Consider the following 19,114-nt stretch of genomic DNA (forward strand, 5'->3'; position numbering starts at 1 on the left):
ATTCCCATTGTGCTTGCTGCCTTTTGAACAAGACCTTCTCAGCCTCTTGGGGAGTCACTTCAAGGTAACATCCTCCAAAGCCAGGACAGCCTGTAGACGTGCACGTGAAGTTACTATCCTACTCTCAAGGGAGCATGAGGACAAAGGAAAGGACACTCAGGAAAGGATGCTGGACGTGGTGCAGATACAAGCAGCTCTGCCGGGGAACATTGTCGTACTATGTTCACAGCTAGCACCCCACCCAGCTATGTCTTGCAGTCTTTGGAAAACAAAGCATACTGGGAGTCTCCTTTAACTCCTGCCAATGACAAGTCCTGCCTACGCTGTTCCACCCACCAAGACAAGGAGAATAGTTCCCACTAACACATTTTTTGTGAGTTCATCAGCACAGCCATGTGTGCGCCCAACTCAGTCACAGGTCCATGATCTGAAGTTTGCACTGTTATGTTAAATCAATTAAGGATTTTGTTATGTACAATTTGGGTAAAATATTTCACTTCCCTGCCCATCACATTGCTTATTAATATAATCTTTACATGGACACACTGCATCCATTTCCTTGGTTAAAACACATTCATATTCGACCAGCACACTCTGGCATCAAGGTAGGTGCACAGCACATTCTTGCCCTATGCCCCTGGCCACTTGGGGCACCGTTTAGAAGCTGTTCATAACATACAGAAAGTCCATGCACCTCCACCTCCCACCCTTTGGTGGGGATCTCCCTTGCCCACACCCAGATTTTTTGCAAAACAGCAATCGCTTATCACATGAGGCAGAAATGGCTCAGCAACCTCCAGTTTTTGAGGACGCTCCTCCTTCTTCCCTTCAGTCTGCCAAATGCCCACTCCACCATAATTCTTCAGCTATTCAGGGTGCAGTTAAACATCACCTTTCTCCTGTCAAAGTACCCAGGAAAATGGTTCATAAGCCAGGGATATAGAGAACTGTCTCCCAGAATGACAGGAGTGTGGGGTAGAAAGAGTTTTATATGCCTGGTAATTTTAATTTGAAAAGAATCACCAAATTGATAACTGGAGGAAACAGCAATTAATTAGATGAAATGGTGTGTTAATTGCTTCTCAGATAACTGATTCAGGAAAACCAAATGAAAAAGTGGAATTATTGATTATGGTTATTAATTCTGGTGCAGTTGCAATGTAAATAACAAAACACATCAAATAGATAGGTTTAACCAATTTATTAATCAAAGATTATTTGTCAAAGTTTAATACAGTGTAATACAGAAAGGAAGAGTACATATGTTACCAACCCCTCTGGAAGAAAACAGTTCCAGAAGTCAAAGTGTCTCAAAGATTCTGCGCTTACCCCTCCTACCTCATCCCTATACCTAATGGGAAGAATTTCAGAACTTTCCCTTGTATTACTTTATCTAATACATCTTTCTTATCTGTTTTTCATATCTTTCTCACAGACAGTAAGGCACCAATAACTGCACCACTATATGTGGGGCATACATTGCAAGTTTTGCCATGGCATATATTTTATATTTTGATAGTTATAAGACCCTGCACATTACACAAAAACAGAGATGTGCATACAAAAGAAACAAATTTTGTTTTGAACATTCCAGGGATAGCAATCCAGAAATCAATAAATTGTAAAGGCATTTATTTTCTTGATATGTTTGTTTAGTCCTGGAATTATAACTCTTTTGCTCTCTCTCTGATTAACAAGTAAAAATATTTTGGGAAGATCTTAACATGAGAACAATTTAAGAAACCTATACGATATCATATATAATGTTAATATTGTCCATACTGTTAAAATTGGCTAACAATATAGACCTTACAGACTTTCTCTCATCTAGTTCCATATGTATTTTATTAGCCAGGTGCATTACAACATCTAGAGACTATTATGTTTCACAAGTTTCTTGTAGCTCAGGTAAATGACCTTTCCAGGAACTTTTGCTTTGCATCTGTGCTGAAGAATGCAAACTTAGCAAAAAATATCATACAGTTTAGAGAATTAAAAATTAATATAAAGGTCTTCAAATATAATATATTCTACTTATTTACTATTTATTACTTCCTTTTCCTGCTTACATAATACCTTCTCATTTATACTTATAGTTCCTCAATAATCAATTCCTAAATTTTAATCAATACTTTTTAACATTTTACTTATAAGAACTGATTTTTCCAATACATTCTATCCAGACAAACTGTAGTTCATAAGAACAAAAAATTTACATATTTACAAAAATAACATTCCTGGTTAATAGTTCTGTTAGTAAGAACTCAGGTTTAGTAAAATTCTATTTATCGTGTGGCAGCTGTCATTGCAATACCAGTGCTATGGTTTCACAAGCTGTAGTTTTCACTTTTCCTTTGACCTGGCCATGAAATACCATGGGTACATTGATTTAGTTTGGCCAACAGACAAAGGAAGCATGATGAGTTTTTAGTTTAATTTGGTCAACAATGCAAGTGCACTCAGGGGTAACCACATAATTTGCTAATGATTCTTTTTCCTATATGCTAAAGGACTTTTTGAAATACAGAAACATTTGTTTAAGTAATCAAAAATGACTAAAGAAACCAATAAAAATTGAAATCAACAAAGATTATGGAAATGAGATATGCCAGATTTTAAAAAGGCAAATAAAATGAGTGATACAATGTAGCAAATCTTAAAACAACCTCTTAACACAACATTCTAAAATTGACAGTAAATTAAAATATGGTAGGTTAATTGAATTGAATGGACTAGTATTATAAAACAGTATAAAATTGAAAAAGCCAGAATCATGCGGGTATGGGGAAAGAGGGCTCCTTTCTGCCGGGGCAGGGGCCAAGGGAGCTGGATCTCCTGTCCCCCTGCTTCTTGGCCCCTGTCTCTGGCAGCTGAGCCTGGGCAGGGAGTGGGCAGCCACTGCTTTCCAGCCAGGCTCTCAGGCAGAAGTTCTGTGTCTCCGTCCCACTCCCTGGCCGGCTGCCAAGGAGAGTGGCTGAATGTGCCAGGGGGAGGCACAGAGAGCAGGATGGAGCCAACCCCTCCCCCCTGCAGGTAATGTGGGGTGGGGAGAGTGCAGCAGACCCAGGTGGGGTGCGGGGAGGGGTCACTGGGCAGAGGACACGTGGGGGCAATCATTTGTCCTTCCCTTTAGACTGTGTCTCCTGTAGATGGTGTCCAGTATGGGGAGGCACCAGCCATCTATGTCTTCCACCTTTAAGGTAGGTGCTTTAACCACCAGGCTATAGAGTCATTTTCACTCTCTCTCTCTAGCCCAATGACTCCTTAAGTATTTATATATGCAGAACTGCTTCACTAGGACAGATTGAGAGAACACATCAGAATATCCCATAGCTCAGAACACAGGCAACTGGTAACTGTTGATAGTGTGTGTGGGAGGGGGACACAATGGCAGGGACCCTCCTCGCCAACACAGCTACAGTCAGCTTCCTAGTGACTGGCAAGGCACCCTCCAGCCACAACCTCTTGACCATGGCACCCCCCTGACCACAGCATCCCGGGCAATTGCCCATGTCACCCACCCTTAAGACCGGCCCTGGCAGGGCTGGCCTTGGGGAAAATGGCCCCCGCTGCCTCCTCCATCTCCAACCCATTGCCCTAGCCCCTGATGTCTCCCACAAGCCCCCATCCCCTCCCCACTCCCAGCTCTCCTGGGTCCCGCTGTCTCCCACTCCTTTGCCCCAACTGACTTCCTGAGCTCCCTTCTGCGCACCCCAGGCAGGCTAGCCCAGACACGTACTTGAGCAGGTAACTGCAGCTGTTGGCTGGCGAGGAAGGGATAGACTCAGCAGGCTTTCCCACACCCCCTCTGGCAGCCCGGTCTCGCTTTCGTGTTCTGGATGCCACCTAAGGGGGCTCAGTGGGAGAGCTCACTGCTGGTGCCTTTCCCAGACACGTCCCACATTCAGCCCAAGTCCAACTCTGCCAGAAATCTGGGGGGCATGTGACCCCGCATGCCACCCCTCCATACGTCGCCTATGCCTCAGTGGTTATGGCTTTCCTCTGAGAAGTGGCAGATCCTGTTCAAATCCCTTTACTTCAGCAGAAGGGGGGGGGCTTGAACTGGGTCTCCCACATCCTCGGTGAGTACACTTAACAGAAGTCACAGCATATAAGAAAAAGATGGCTCTACCTGTGTAAGCAGTGTCAGGATGAGCTCCGCCCTGACATCTGGTGGTGAGGTGTGGCAAGTTGTGGAAAAGAACTTCAGGGGCTGATCTCATTTGCATAGGCACACCCACCCCACCTAGAATGAGGCCATAGCTGCCCAAATGGTCACTTTGGCTGCTGTGGGATCCCCAGTGTCTCTGTTATTGGGGCAGGAAGAATAAATTGTTATTACCCTGATTATGGGAACTGTGCTTGGAACTGTACTTGGCCTTTTGTTATGATGGAGGGACTCACCATCAACTGAGTAGCACTTGCTAGGCAAGGGTCATGGGTTCCAAAACTGTGTGAATTGAGAGAAGCTGGGGACAAGTATTACTACTTGGTGGTGAGGGCCTTGCATGCTAATTGTGCTTCCTCTTCTCTCCACTGTGGAATATCAGAGCTAATTTTGATTTCATTAGAAGTCTAGTTACAGGCTGCTGAGCTTGCTTTGGGCTAATAGTGCACCAGCACTGAGGCTCCCCTACTATAAGCTGAATTCACCAAAGAGCTGAAATCACTGAGTGTTGTGTTAAGTAGAGGGGAAGATATATTGTGGAGCAGTTCATAGGATGGCAGAAGCTGCTGGTGGGACACGGAGCAGTTTGTGGGGTGATGGGAGCTGCTTGTGGGCCGCAGAGTGGAGCTGAGTGAAGCAGTTCGTGGGGCGGCTGGCGGAGCGGAGCCCTATGGAGCTGTGGGGCGGTCAGCTTCAGATCATGTAAGGTGCCTCTTATCCCCGCCCCCATCTCCACCCAGATTGGGAGGTAAAGCTCTGCAGATAAACTTTCAAACTCTGGGGCTGCCCTAACCAGGGACAGAGACTTTTGGGTCATTGGACTTTTGGGATTTTGGGTGATTTGGGGTTGCTGTACTCAAGAACCAAAGGGAAAGGGCATGCCCCAATTTGCTTGGGGTGGGTTTTTTTGCTCATGGGTTGTGTTATGAGTCCTGTTGGTGGTGTTTCCCCAACATAATGCCACATTGTTTCTCTCTGTTATTAAAAGGCTTTTTGCTACACTCAGACTCTGTGCTTGCAAGAGGGGAAGTATTGCCTCTTGGAGGCGCCCAGCAGGGGTGGTATATATTTGTCCCAGGTCACTGGGTGGGGGCTCGAGCCGGTTTGCATTGTGTTATTGGAATGGATCCCCTAGATATTGAACCCGGCCCTTGTTGCTGCCAACTCTGACGGGCAGAAGGGTTACACCTGTAAAACATCAAACTTAAATGTAGGAGCTGAACAAAGCACATTTAGACTTCCCAAAATATTATAATCAAATCACATCAAAATGTGGGAATCTTATCTCATCCCTTTGTTCTGCATGACTCTGTTCTAGAACATTGTCATTCCTAACAATCTTAATCATAATATGCTTCTATATCAAAGGTTGCAATTAGCTTGATCAAATTCCAGGGTAACATTCCCCTTAATTCCAGGGCAACATATTATGAGGATAAATGGCACAAACGAGGTTACATAGCTATTTCATAAGACATACAAAATAAGACATTTGTGGCAATAGTGTAAAGATCTTGGGTTCAGACCAACAACTGCAAAATTCTATTTATTTTGATTTATTCTGTAGGTGTAATAAGAGATGTTGTGAAAGAGAATTTAAGGCAGAGGGACTGCTGTATTTTGGCATGCACCTTGTAAGGCAATGCAGCCTTCCCAGGGCTGATATACAGGTGGTTTCCTTTTCACTACTACAGTAGCTGGGGAAGGGGGAAGATCACCATCCTGCTGAAGAGCAATGCTGCATGTCTTCCCATTGTGTCAACTGACTTTTCGAATGAGTTACTTCTCCCTCTTGGGAATTAGCTTCAGGAATACATCCTTCTATAGAAAGACAGCCTGAAGAGGTGTACTTTCAATTACTCTCCTGGCCCCTCCTCTCAAGGGAGCTTGTGGACAAAGGAAAGGACATGCAGGAAAGGATGCTGGATGTGGTGAAGGGGCAAATAGCTGTGCTGAACAACATTGTGGTGCTATCTTCATGGCCAGCACCCCAACCTAGCCATGTCCTGCAGCCTGTGGAAAACACAGGATAGTGGGAGCCACCTTTCACTCCCCCAAATGGCAAGCCATGCCCGCACCATGTCACCCACCCAGACAGAGAGAACAGTTGCCATCTACACATTTTTGTGAGACCATCAGCACTGTCATGTGCACATTCATCACTTTGGGCATGTTCTGCCACATGTCCATTGACTTCAGGTTTGCACTGTATCATGTTAAATCAAAAGTTTGATCATGCATGACTCAGCTGAAAAATTTCATTGAGGTACAGTTTTTCTCTAATAATATCAATTCTTAATAAAATCATTACCCAAACACACTGCATTCTTTCCCTTTGTTACAGGACATTCATATTCTACCACTACACTCAAGCATCAACTTTGGAGCGCTTCACATCCCTGACCCTATATCCTGATCAACTGGAGCACCTTGTAGAGGCCCCTTCTTTGACTGTTCATAATATACACAAAGTCTCTCCATCTCCCAGTCATCACTGAGCATCTCCCCTTTGCTCTGACAGATGCTGTACAAAATGTAGCAAACACCTATGACACAAGGCAGATGTTGTTCAGCAGCCTCCAGCCTTGTCAGACGGTTCATCTTCCTTCCCTTCAGTCTTCCTAACACTCACTCCACTGTCATTCTTCAGCTACTCAGGCGATAGTTAAACAGCAAGTGTCCAGCAAAATGGTTCACAAGCTCAGGATACAGAGGTGAAGCTGTCTCCCAGAATGACAGGAGTGTGGGGTAGAAAGGGGGTGGATGGCAGGTAAGTTTCAAAGTAAAATTATCAAAAGTACCAAACAATGATCAAAGGTGATAATTGGATGAAACAACAATTAATTATATGGACTTATTTATAAATTGCTTCTTATATCACTAGTTCAGGAAAACCAGATGAAAAAAGAGAATGATTGATTATGGTTATTAATGCTCTTGCAGGTGGGATATGTCAAACGGGTAGGCTTGTTCAAAAATTATTAGTCAAAGATTAATACAGCACAATACAGAAGAGTACCTACATTATTGACCCTCGAAAAGAGAACAGTTGTAACTGTCAAACCATCTCAAAGATTCTGTGCTGTCCCCTTCTGTATTTATATCTAACTGGGAGAAGTTTCATAATTTTCTTTATAACACTTTACCTAATACATCTTTTATATGAATTTTCATTGACATGTTTCTCACTGACAGTAAGACATCAATAATTGCTATACCTGGTATGTGGGAGATAAGTTGTAAGTTTCAGCATGGCATACTTTTTACATTTGGACAGTTATACAGACCATGCACAACACAGAAACACAGAGATGCATGTACAAAAGACCAAAAAATTGTTTTGAACATTCCAGTCGTAGCATTTCAGAAATCAGAAAAGTTTAAAGGAATCCCTTTTCCTGGTATATTTGTGTTTAGTTCTGGAATTAAAACACTCCAGCTTTCTCTCTGATTAACATAAGTGAAAACATTTTGGGAAGATCTTCACATGAAAACAATTTAAGGAATACGTGCGATATTAGATATAATGTTAATATTTTGTAAATATTATTAATATTGGTTAACAATATAGACCTTACAGACTTTTTCACATCTAGCTCCACATATATTGCAGCAGCTAGGTACAGTACAATATCTAGAGGTTGTTGTGTTTCACAAGGTTCCTGTATTTTACCTTTTGCTAAGTTTTCATTCTTCAGCACAGAAACAAAGCAGAAGTTCATACAAAGCCAACAACACTTACCTATCATACAGTTTAGAGAATTTAACACAAAATATAAGGGACTGCAAATATAATATACTTTACCTATTCACAATTGAGTGCTTACTTATTTTGGATACATAACACTCCTTTCCCATATATATTTATAGTTGCTACAATAATCTGTTTCCATACTTTAATTAATACCTTTTAGCATTTTACTTATAAGAACTGATACCCCAATACATTCTATTCACACAAACTGGTAGTTAATAAAAAAAGCGATTTACACTCCTGGCTTACAGTTCTGTTTGTGAGAGCACAGATGTTACTAAAATTTAGGGCTGTCAAGCGATTAAAAAAATAATTGTGATTAATCACAGTTTTAATTGCACTGTTAAATAATAATAGAATACCATTTATTTAAATATTTTTGAGGTTTTTTTATATTTTCAAATATAGGCTTGGGGGCTCTGGGTTTCAGCCCTTCTTGGGGCTCGGGACTCCAGCCCCCTTTGGCGCATGGGGTTCTGGCTCTAGTCCCCCCTCTCGGGATACAGGGCTCAGGGCTTCAGCCCTGCTTGGGGTGCCATGCTTCAGCCCCCCCTTGGGGTGCCAGGCTTCAGGTGCTGTGGGGCTCCAATCCTGCTCTGGGCTCAGGGCTCCAGGCTTCAGCCCCCCTTGGAGTGTCGGGCTTCAGATGCTCTGGGGCTTCAGCCCCTCTTGAGGCAAGTGTCTCCAGACCTGCTTGGAGCATAGGGCTCCAGGCTGGGGCTTCAGCCCGCCCTCCCAGCCAGCTCTGGAGCTTCAGGCTGGGACTTCAGGTCCCCCACCTGTGCCTCCCTCCCACCCAGAGGTATGTGATTAACATGTTAAAAAATAATTTAATTTTAATTTTCTTTTCAGTTAATCATAGGCATTAACTGCGATCGACAGTCCTACTAAAATTCCATTTCTTATATTGTAGGCGTCATTGCAAAACAGGCGCTATGGTTTCACAAGCTGTATTTTTCCACTTTTCCTTTTGTCTGGCCATTAAACATCATGGATATTTTGATTTAGTTAGGCCACATCAAATGAAGTGTTATGGATTTGTAGTTTAATTTGGTCAACAATGTGATTGCATCAGGGGTAAACACACACAAATTTACCATAGATTCTTTCTCCTATAGATTGAGGAACATTGAAGTTGACTTTGAAATAAAGAAACATTTATCTAAGTAAGCCAAAAATGACGAAGAAATTGATAAACAATTAAATCAACAAAGATTATGCAAATAAGATATACCAGGTAAAAAAGGCAAATAAAGTAAGTGAGACAACAGACGAATGCTTTAAAAAAAATCTCTTAACTAAAAAAAAATTCTAAAAGAGAAAGTGAAAAAAACCCCAAGGTTGTTTAACTATATCATATGGATAAGTATTATAAAACTGAGTATACAATTAAAAAACCTATGAGCGTTAATCATAATGTTATTCACTTAAACTACTTAGGATACTAATAACATCCACAAGTTGTTTCCCCTAATTAAAATTAATGAGTAACTAAGCATTATTGACAGAATTCAACACCTAAACTTAAAGAAATAGTATCAGATAAATAAGCTCAATGAAGTAAATAGATCACAGCAACTATAATTCAACTTGATATTACAATTTTAAACTAAAAATGAATTTGGATTAAATGAGAGAGGTTGAAGAGGACAACAGAAGTGAAAGCAGGGCCATCTTAACCAAAACTTGCAATAACAATACTATTAATTATACTTATGTTTTCGTATTCTGAGCCTAACCATGATCCTTAAAGCAAATTGACAGTCATACAATGATGCCAACTCAAAATTAGGCAGTATTTAGACACACGTGTTGAACTGGAAATGGTTACAATACCATGTACAAAAGCTGGGGTAAAAGAATCACCCAGTGTGATTTTTATACAACAGTGCAGAGCAAGAGAATTAACTCTGATATGGTAGAGTTAATAGTCAATTTCACAACTGTGAAAGTTCAGAAATCAGTTTGATTAACCAAGGTACTCAAATTAAATGTAATGAAGCAGGTTAAGGGAGTTTTCTTAGAGAGTTGATAGGAAGGCTGTGTACTGTTGGAAGATCTTGGTGTTTGAATTAATTGGCAGAAGAAAGAGAGAGATTATTAAAAATAATTCCATACACCAATGGGTAAACAGTGTAACATTCAACTATTGAAAGAGAAATAACCCTGCTTTTGTATTTAAAATAAACAAAGGTAAAATAGTAACTAGTGAAGTTCCTAAACCAAGACTGGAATGAAGCTAGTGTGGAGTGTAAATCTTTAGTACATGAAATAACAATGTAGTTAAAAACACACCATGCAATTAAAGTGAGCTTTAAAATTTAGAACACACACGATAAAGATTGAAGTGAGATTTTGAAGTTAGACAGGAGCTCTTCTCATTCACACACACACAGTGTTATGTCACAAGGGAGAGAGATCTAAGAATGAGCCTCTTGCTGGCAGATAATTCTCACTCACACATACAAAGACAGCAGAACTGCAGGAGATACGTGTAAGGCTTTGTCTACACTGGCACTTTTGTCATTAAAACTTTTGTTGCTCAGAGCTGTAAAAAAACACCCCCCTGAATGAGAAAAGTCTTAATGATGAAAAGCACTGGTGTGGACAGTGCTGCGTTGGTGGGAGCCACACTTCTGGTGATGACCTTACCGCCTGTCCTTGCAGGTGATTTTAGTTTGCACCTTACAATGGCGTGGCTGCAGCAGCGCCATTGCAAGGTGAGCAGTGTAGACACAGTCGAAGGCACAGGGCAGAACAGAATAGTGATTTACAAAGTTGGTAGTTCTGAGTAGTACTTAACATAAGGAGTAGAGTTGGAGCAAGACAAGACAAGAAAATTAACCACTAAACAATTAATTTCCACAAAGATATGATCATACCATAAGTACAGTTGAGACTTAGTTATGTTCTCATCACACCAGTAATTTAAAGCTAGGAAGCTCTTCTAAGCAATAAGCCAGGTAATTTAGTAAGCCAAGTAAAGTGAGATCAGCACTACCCATGTACCATGTGAACAATACCTCTGGTAGTTACATGTGAAAGCATGCAGTTTAAATCAGCACCAAAACAGTTTTGTTACAATGGTGTTACATTCAAATCCTCTAACCCGTTCCAGTTTTGTTTTTAGAAGAATTTCCCCCAATCTGAAGCAGTTTTAAGGCTGTACTACTTTTACTATTTCTAGCAGAATTCTTTTCCTTTGTACCATATGAAATTAGGATCTTTTTCATAGTTGGATGGAAGTTTTGGTTTTATATGACTTGGGTACTTTTCAGTTAACAACACCTACCAGCCCCCAAGTGTCTGGTTTTAGGGAACAGAACTGAACTCCAATGGGTTAGTGTTCTAGGAAAGCAATAATTAGGCATTGCTAATTTTGCCAAGTTTGCCAAGGCCAACTTCCAACTTCCATGAAGCACAGAAATTCCCTGTGGAATTTTAGCAAGAACAATTGATTTCCTAAACTTTTGTGAACTTTTTAGTAGCTGGAATTTCTGTAATCTTCTTCTTCATGGCAGGATTTAGGATTTTATCTTGAGGAGAACTTAGAATCATTGGAGCAAGGGGTGGGGGGTGCTCTAAGCACAGGACTATAGGGTCATTTTCACTCACTGTCTGGCTTAACGACTCTTGGTATTTATACACAGTGGAACTACTTCACTAGGACAGATTGAGAAACCCACATCAGAATATCTAGGCTAGGCTAGGGCACTCCCCTGAGAGGTGGCAGATCCATGTTGTAAAATTTTGGCTTTATTAGGTGGAGAGGGGACTTGACCTGGTCTCCCACATCCTGACTGAATACCCTAACCACTGGCCAAAAGGTTCTGAGGGAGATTTGCCCCTGCAACTATTTTGTGTGGAGTTAGGCAGCCTCTGAAAACATCTACTGGACTGGGCCCTATTATCAGATGATTGCTTCCACGGCTCAAGAATTGGAAGTAGAGATATGTATCTATTTCATAGAATCATAGAATATCAGGGTTGGAAGGGACCCCAGAAGGTCATCTAGTCCAACCCCCTGCTCGAAGCAGGACCAATTCCCAGTTAAATCATCCCAGCCAGGGCTTTATCAAGCCTGACCTTAAAAACCTCTAAGGAAGGAGATTCTACCACCTCCCTAGGTAACGCATTCCAGTGTTTCACCACCCTCTTAGTGAAAAAGTTTTTCCTAATATCCAATCTAAACCTCCCACACTGCAACTTGAGACCATTACTCCTCGTTCTGTCATCTGCTACCATTGAGAACAGTCTAGAGCCATCCTCTTTGGAACCCCCTTTCAGGTAGTTGAAAGCAGCTATCAAATCCCCCCTCATTCTTCTCTTCTGCAGGCTAAACAATCCCAGCTCCCTCAGCCTCTCCTCATAACTCATGTGTTCCAGACCCCTAATAATTTTTGTTGCCCTTCGCTGGACTCTCTCCAATTTATCCACATCCTTCTTGTAGTGTGGGGCCCAAAACTGGACACAGTACTCCAGATGAGGCCTCACCAATGTCGAATAGAGGGGAACGATCACGTCCCTCGATCTGCTCGCTATGCCCCTACTTATACATCCCAAAATGCCATTGGCCTTCTTGGCAACAAGGGCACACTGCTGACTCATATCCAGCTTCTCGTCCACTGTCACCCCTAGGTCCTTTTCCGCAGAACTGCTGCCTAGCCATTCGGTCCCTAGTCTGTAGCTGTGCATTGGGTTCTTCCGTCCTAAGTGCAGGACCCTGCACTTATCCTTATTGAACCTCATCAGATTTCTTTTGGCCCAATCCTCCAATTTGTCTAGGTCCTTCTGTATCCTATCCCTCCCCTCCAGCGTATCTACCACTCCTCCCAGTTTAGTATCATCCGCAAATTTGCTGAGAGTGCAATCCACACCATCCTCCAGATCATTTATGAAGATATTGAACAAAACCGGCCCCAGGACCGACCCTTGGGGCACTCCACTTGATACCGGCTGCCAACTAGACATGGAGCCATTGATCACTACCCGTTGAGCCCGACAATCTAGCCAGCTTTCTACCCACCTTATAGTGCATTCATCCAGCCCATACTTCCTTAACTTGCTGACAAGAATACTGTGGGAGACCATGTCAAAAGTTTTGCTAAAGTCAAGAAACAATACATCCACTGCTTTCCCTTCATCCACAGAACCAGTAATCTCATCATAAAAGGCGATTAGGTTAGTCAGGCATGACCTTCCCTTGGTGAATCCATGCTGGCTGTTCCTGATCACTTTCCTCTCATGCAAGTGCTTCAGGATTAATTCTTTGAGGACCTGCTCCATGATTTTTCCAGGGACTGAGGTGAGGCTGACTGGCCTGTAGTTCCCAGGATCCTCCTTCTTCCCTTTTTTAAAGATTGGCACTACATTAGCCTTTTTTCAGTCATCCGGGACTTCCCCGGTTCGCCACGAGTTTTCAAAGATAATGGCCAATGGCTCTGCAATCACAGCCGCCAATTCCTTCAGCACTCTCGGATGCAACTCGTCCGGCCCCATGGACTTGTGCACGTCCAGCTTTTCTAAATAGTCCCTAACCACCTCTATCTCCACAGAGGGCTGGCCATCTCTTCCCCATTTTGTGATGCCCAGTGCAGCAGTCTGGGAGCTGACCTTGTTAGTGAAAACAGAGGCAAAAAAAGCATTGAGTACATTTAGCTTTTTCCACATCCTCTGTCACTAGGTTGCCTCCCTCATTCAGTAAGGGGCCCACACTTTCCTTGGCTTTCTTCTTGTTGCCAACATACCTGAAGAAACCCTTCTTGTTACTCTTAACATCTCTGGCTAGCTGCAGCTACAGGTGCGATTTGGCCCTCCTGATATCATTCCTACATGCCCGAGCAATATTTTTATACTCTTCCCTGGTCATATGTCCAACCTTCCACTTCTTGTAAGCTTCTTTTTTATGTTTAAGATCCGCTAGGATTTCACCATTAAGCCAAGCTGGTCGCCTGCCATATTTACTATTCTTTCGACTCATTGGGATGGTTTGTCCCTGTAACCTCAACAGGGATTCCTTGAAATACAGCCAGCTCTCCTGGACTCCTTTCCCCTTCAAATTAGTCCCCCAGGGGATCCTGGCCATCCGTTCCCTGAGGGAGTCGAAGTCTGCTTTCCTGAAGTCCAGGGTCCGTATTCTGCTGCTTACCTTTCTTCCCTGCGTCAGGATCCTGAACTCAACCAACTCATGGTCACTGCCTCCCAGATTCCCATCCACTTTTGCTTCCCCCACTAATTCTACCCGGTTTGTGAGCAGCAGGTCAAGAAAAGCGCCCCCCCTAGTTGGCTCCTCTAGCACTTGCACCAGGAAATTGTCCCCTACGCTTTCCAAAAACTTCCTGGATTGTCTATGCACCGCTGTATTGCTCTCCCAGCAGATATCAGGAAAATTAAAGTCACCCATGAGAATCAGGGCATGCGATCTAGTAGCTTCCGTGAGCTGCCGGAAGCAGCTCCATAAAAGGGGCGGGGCTTAGGACATACCATTCATCGGCATGCCACACTAGCTAGTTTACATGGCTCCCCACGTAATCTGCAGGGATTTGGGGATCTCATTCTAAGGCACCCTTATCTTCTCATTCCTTTTATAAGGGGCTTGGTCACATAACTCAGCTGTTTCTCTGATATTCTAGCCACACAAAAGTTAAATATTTGCAACACTCAGTGTCACACGGCTTAAGTCCTTTGGTGGATTCCAGCCTAAAAACACTATCAGGGATGAATGAGAAGTCACAGCAGACAAGAAAAAGGGGGGGTTAGGTGTATAACATCAAACTTAAATGAAGTGGCTGAACACAAAACATTCAGATTTCCCAACTAGTCATAATCAAGTCCCATCATAATGTGGGAATCTTATCTCAGCCTCTTGCTCTGCATGGCTCTGTTCTAGGAAGGACATTTCATTCTCTGCTTTGATAATGTTCCATGTCCTCACTACATGGCACTGCAGCCATGCCAGACCCTCTGAGATTTGTGGGAATAAACAAAGATGTTATTCAGTTGGCCCATCCCTAGCCAGCACACTTTTAAGGTTTATGTCCTGGGTGGATTCCCTTACATCTACCAAGTGATGAGTTGTGCTAGAAGGCTTTCCCAGAGTCGGGGCACTCTTCGCTGTAGCTTCTTTGAGGTTTATTAAGGGCTGAGTTCTCACTGAATATTTCCCAAATTAGGGCATTTAAAGAGTTCTTCCCTGTGTGGATTCTCTGGTGGGCACCAAGGATTGACTTCCAGCTGAGGCTTTTCCTGCACTTGGGAATTCACAGGGTCTTTCTCACCTTTGGGTTCTCTGATGTGATAGAACGAGTGAGCACTGACTGAAGCTTTTTTTCTCACACCGCGTCTGTAGGGTTTCTCTCCTGTGTGGGTTCTCAGCTGTTCAGTAAGGCTTGAGCTCTGAATGAAGCTTTTCCCACAGTCAGAGCAGTTATAGGGTTTCTGTGCTGTGTGAATTCTCTAAAGTGCAATAAGGTGTGAGCATTCACTGAAGTTTTTCCCTCATTCAGAGCAGTTGAAGGGTTTCTCCCCTGAGTGGATTATAAAATGTCTGTTAAGATTTGAGCGCCGACTGAAGCTTTTCCCACAGTCAGAGCAGTTGAAGGGCTTCTCTCCTGTGGGGGTTCTCTGATGTTCCAGGAGGCTTGAGCTCCGACTGAACCTTTTCCCAGAGCCCTGGCAGTCATAGGGGTTCTTGCCTGTGTGGATTCTCTGGTGTTCAATAAGGTTTGAATTCCGATGGAAGCTTTTCCCACAGTCAGGGCAGTTATAGGGTTTCTCTCCTGTGTGGATTCTCCTATGTCTAACAAGGTCTGAGCTCTGACTGAAGCTTTTCCCGCAGTCAGGGCAGTTATAGGGTGTCTTTCTTGAATGTAATCTCTGATGTTTAATAAGGTATGAGTTCCGATTGAAGTTTTTCCCGCAGTCAGAGCAGTTATAGGGTTTCTGTCCTGTGTGAATTCTCTGATGTGCAATAAGGTATGAGCGTTCCCTGAAGCTTTTCCTGCAGACAGAGCAGTTAAAGAGTTTCTCTCCTGTGTGGATTGTATGATGCCTCTCAAGATTTGAGCGCTGACTGAAGCTTTTCCCACAGTCAAGACAGTTAAAGGGCTTCTCTCCTGTGTGGGTTCTCTGATGTTCAGTAAGGTTTCAGCTCCGACTGAAGCTTTTCCCACAGACAGAGCAGTTGAAGCGTTTCTGTCCTGTGTGAATTCTCTGGTGTTCAGTAAGGCTTGCGCTCCGACTGAAGCTTTTCCCACAGACAGAGCAGTTAAAGGGCTTCTCGCCTGTGTGGGTTCTTCTGTGTCTAACAAGGTCTGAGTTCTGACTGAAGCTTGTCCCACAGTCAGGGCAGTTATATGGTGTCTCTCTTGTATGTAGTATCTGATGTTTAATGAGGTATGAGCACCGACTAAAGCTTCTCCCGCAGTAAGAGCAGTTGAAGGGCTTCTCTCCTGTGTGGGTTCTCTGATGTTCAATAAGACTTGAGTGCCAACGGAAGATTTTCCCGCAGTCAGAGCACTTAAAGGGTTTCTCGCCTGGGTGCATTCTCTGGTGTAAACAAAGGACCTGTCTCCACTGGAAGCTTTTCCCACAGTCACTGCAAATGTAGAGTCCCTCTTGATCTGGGATTTTCTGTTGATCGGTTTCTTTGTTTCTTTTCACCACTCTACTCCTGTGAGTGGATTTACCCCGTCCCTCACCTGAATGGTTTCCCTCCTGCCTTTCTGGCCTGTGCTGACTCTCACAGGTTTCTCCCTGCCCAGGACTCTGGGAAACACGCCCTTCAGCTCTTCCCCATAACATCCCACACAGTGCCACTTGCTCAGGACCTTCCTGCTGAAGACTTTCCTTGATATTCTCACTCACCGTCCCCTCCCCTGTGGGATAGAGAGATAATCCAGACAGGAGTCATTCTCTGTGGTCAGTTGAAAGGAAAACTCTGAAAGAGGAACAGGAAAAGGGGGGAAACACATCCAAATAACTGCTGGGGCAGTTGAAATAACATGAGCTGAGTTCATCCTTCCTCAAAACCCTTCCCCAGAGGAAAGAAACCATCCTCCTTCCACATCCTCTGGTTGGAGTTGAAGATGGGCTAAAGGGACAGTTAGACTTGATGAAAATGCAGAAGTGACATCTGCTATGAGGATACAGTAATTGGTTTCTGAGTCAACTGAACTGATTCCTCACCTGTGTGGGTGTCGCTGATGATCTCCCCTTCCTCAGAACCCTGGAGATCCGGGACCCGCAGCTCCTCCTTTTGCTCCACCCAGGAGATAACATTAGGTTTGGAAATTGAAAATCCTGCTTGGGGAGCAATTAATCAAGTGTTGATCTTGTTCACTAAAGTCAGTGCTCTCACTGCTTCCAGACCCAGGATCTCAGTCACCCACACAGAGAGGCTCCTCTCCCATCTTACAGAGACTGGACTATAGATCATACAAGATCCCATGACACACTCATCTGGAGTAAAGGTGCATCACCTCTGCCTTGAGAATGGCCCAGCTTATTCCCTGGGGTAGCTGAGCTCTTTGCTACACTAAGTCTCCATGACGGCCCGTTACATTTCCCCATCCCAGACCACAACAGAAACACAATACTTAAAATATGAGCTCTTGTGAGGGCTTGGAGGTCTGAAACAGAGGCCCATAGGCAGTACTGAGACTGCACCTGCCACATGGCAGATCACTTAGGGCTTTCAGGGAAAGGACTTAGCAGAGCGCTAGCTCCCCAATGGCTGTGTCCAAAAGGCGCCTGATTGGGGGGCACGGCTAGCCCAATTCTTTGGCTTGGATGCACTACTGAATCCAGAAGGAGGCAGAGGAAGTTGTCTGAGCAACTAGGTGAATCCTTGGTTGGCTGCTTCAGAGCCTGCCTATGCTTCTGACCATGACCTCTTACTGCCTGTGCGGGCCTTCCAGCTGCCCACAATAGCTGCTGCTCCTGTGGCTGGCGATGGTAGCATTTAGCTCTGCTGCTCCTCTGAGGGTGTATGGCTGTGGCTGCAGCTGAGCTCCCTCTCTGCTGCCTTGGTTCTATTCTGCCAGCAACAGAAGCTTCTTTGTCTTGTTTCCCAAACTTCCTCTTGTGGTAAGTCCTGCCTTCCACTTTGCTGCTCTTTTCCCTTGTTTGTTTGCTTTGTTTGATGTTTGTCCCTTGCATTCTTGGGTTGGGTTGGTCTGTTTGTTTCTTGGTCCCCTGCCTCATTCCCATTTTTGCTCCTGCCCTCACTTTCACATTCACTTGGGCAGACAGGCTCCCTTGGTTCCCTGTCTCCCCGTCCATTCAGCCTTACCAATCCCTGGTCTTCCCTTTAGGGGCAACTGCTCCCCCTTTCTACCTTCCATCACTATTTTTGGTTCCCTTCTTCTGTCCCCTTCCCATTATTGTATCCCCCTGACCTTTCCTTCCTGTCCCCTTTGCTTGGTTTTTGTTTACTTAGTCCCTGCCTTTCCCTTAAGAGTCCCCAGGACGGGAAGACTCCTGATGAACTCTCTTGTTCTTCTGTTTGTTTTTCTCCAGTTGGGCTTGATTTTCCCTCCCAGAAGGGAAAGGGACAACCATGTAGCCCTACCACCTTCTTTTCGGTCACCACAAATGCAGGTGCCCAGTCCCTGCTTGGCGAGGCTTCTCTCCCAGAGGCTGCAACTGGTGGAGGGAGATTGGGGGTAAGAGAAGGGACAGAGGGTGTCCTGGCCACCATTCTTGTCCCGCCTCTGAATGGTCCCCTCAATAGGTCTGACCACTAGTTATCCCTGGATGGTCCATTCTTAAGCCCAGCAGCAGCAGTAGCTCACTATCTGTTCAACTCACATGGCCATGGACTGTCTGCCTCATTGTGCTCATCTCTCCAAGCACTGCGCCTGCTTGGCTCTTCCACAGCTCCAGTCCAGATCCTGGACCCAGTCTTGTTCCTCTCCTGTCCAGAACCAGCCCTGGTCCTGCCTTCCCTGACTCCTGGTAATCCAGTTCCAACCCTCGGCTCTGTTTCCTCACTCCGACCGTCTCGACCTTTTCGCTCTGGCATTCAAACTCCAACCACTAGGCCTGACTCTCACTCTGACCACAAGGACTGACTGCCTATGGTCCTGGTTCACTGCCAAGCAGCCAGAGGAGGGATGGAGCAGTGATGGAAGCAGGGATGGAGTAGTTCGAACAGAAAGTCATGGAGGTGGAGAGATGCATGGCTACCAACC

The 19,114-nt window shown here is 44.2% G+C and overlaps 1 pseudogene; it reads right to left on the bottom strand.

The window, feature by feature from the left end:
• Positions 1 to 14,007: 14,007 nt before the first annotated feature.
• Positions 14,008 to 19,114, bottom strand: part of LOC125629177 (uncharacterized) — a 40,537-nt pseudogene continuing 35,430 nt past the window's right edge.

The sequence above is a fragment of the Caretta caretta genome, chromosome 14, assembly GCF_965140235.1.
Source record: "Caretta caretta isolate rCarCar2 chromosome 14, rCarCar1.hap1, whole genome shotgun sequence".
NCBI lineage: Eukaryota > Metazoa > Chordata > Testudines > Cheloniidae > Caretta > Caretta caretta.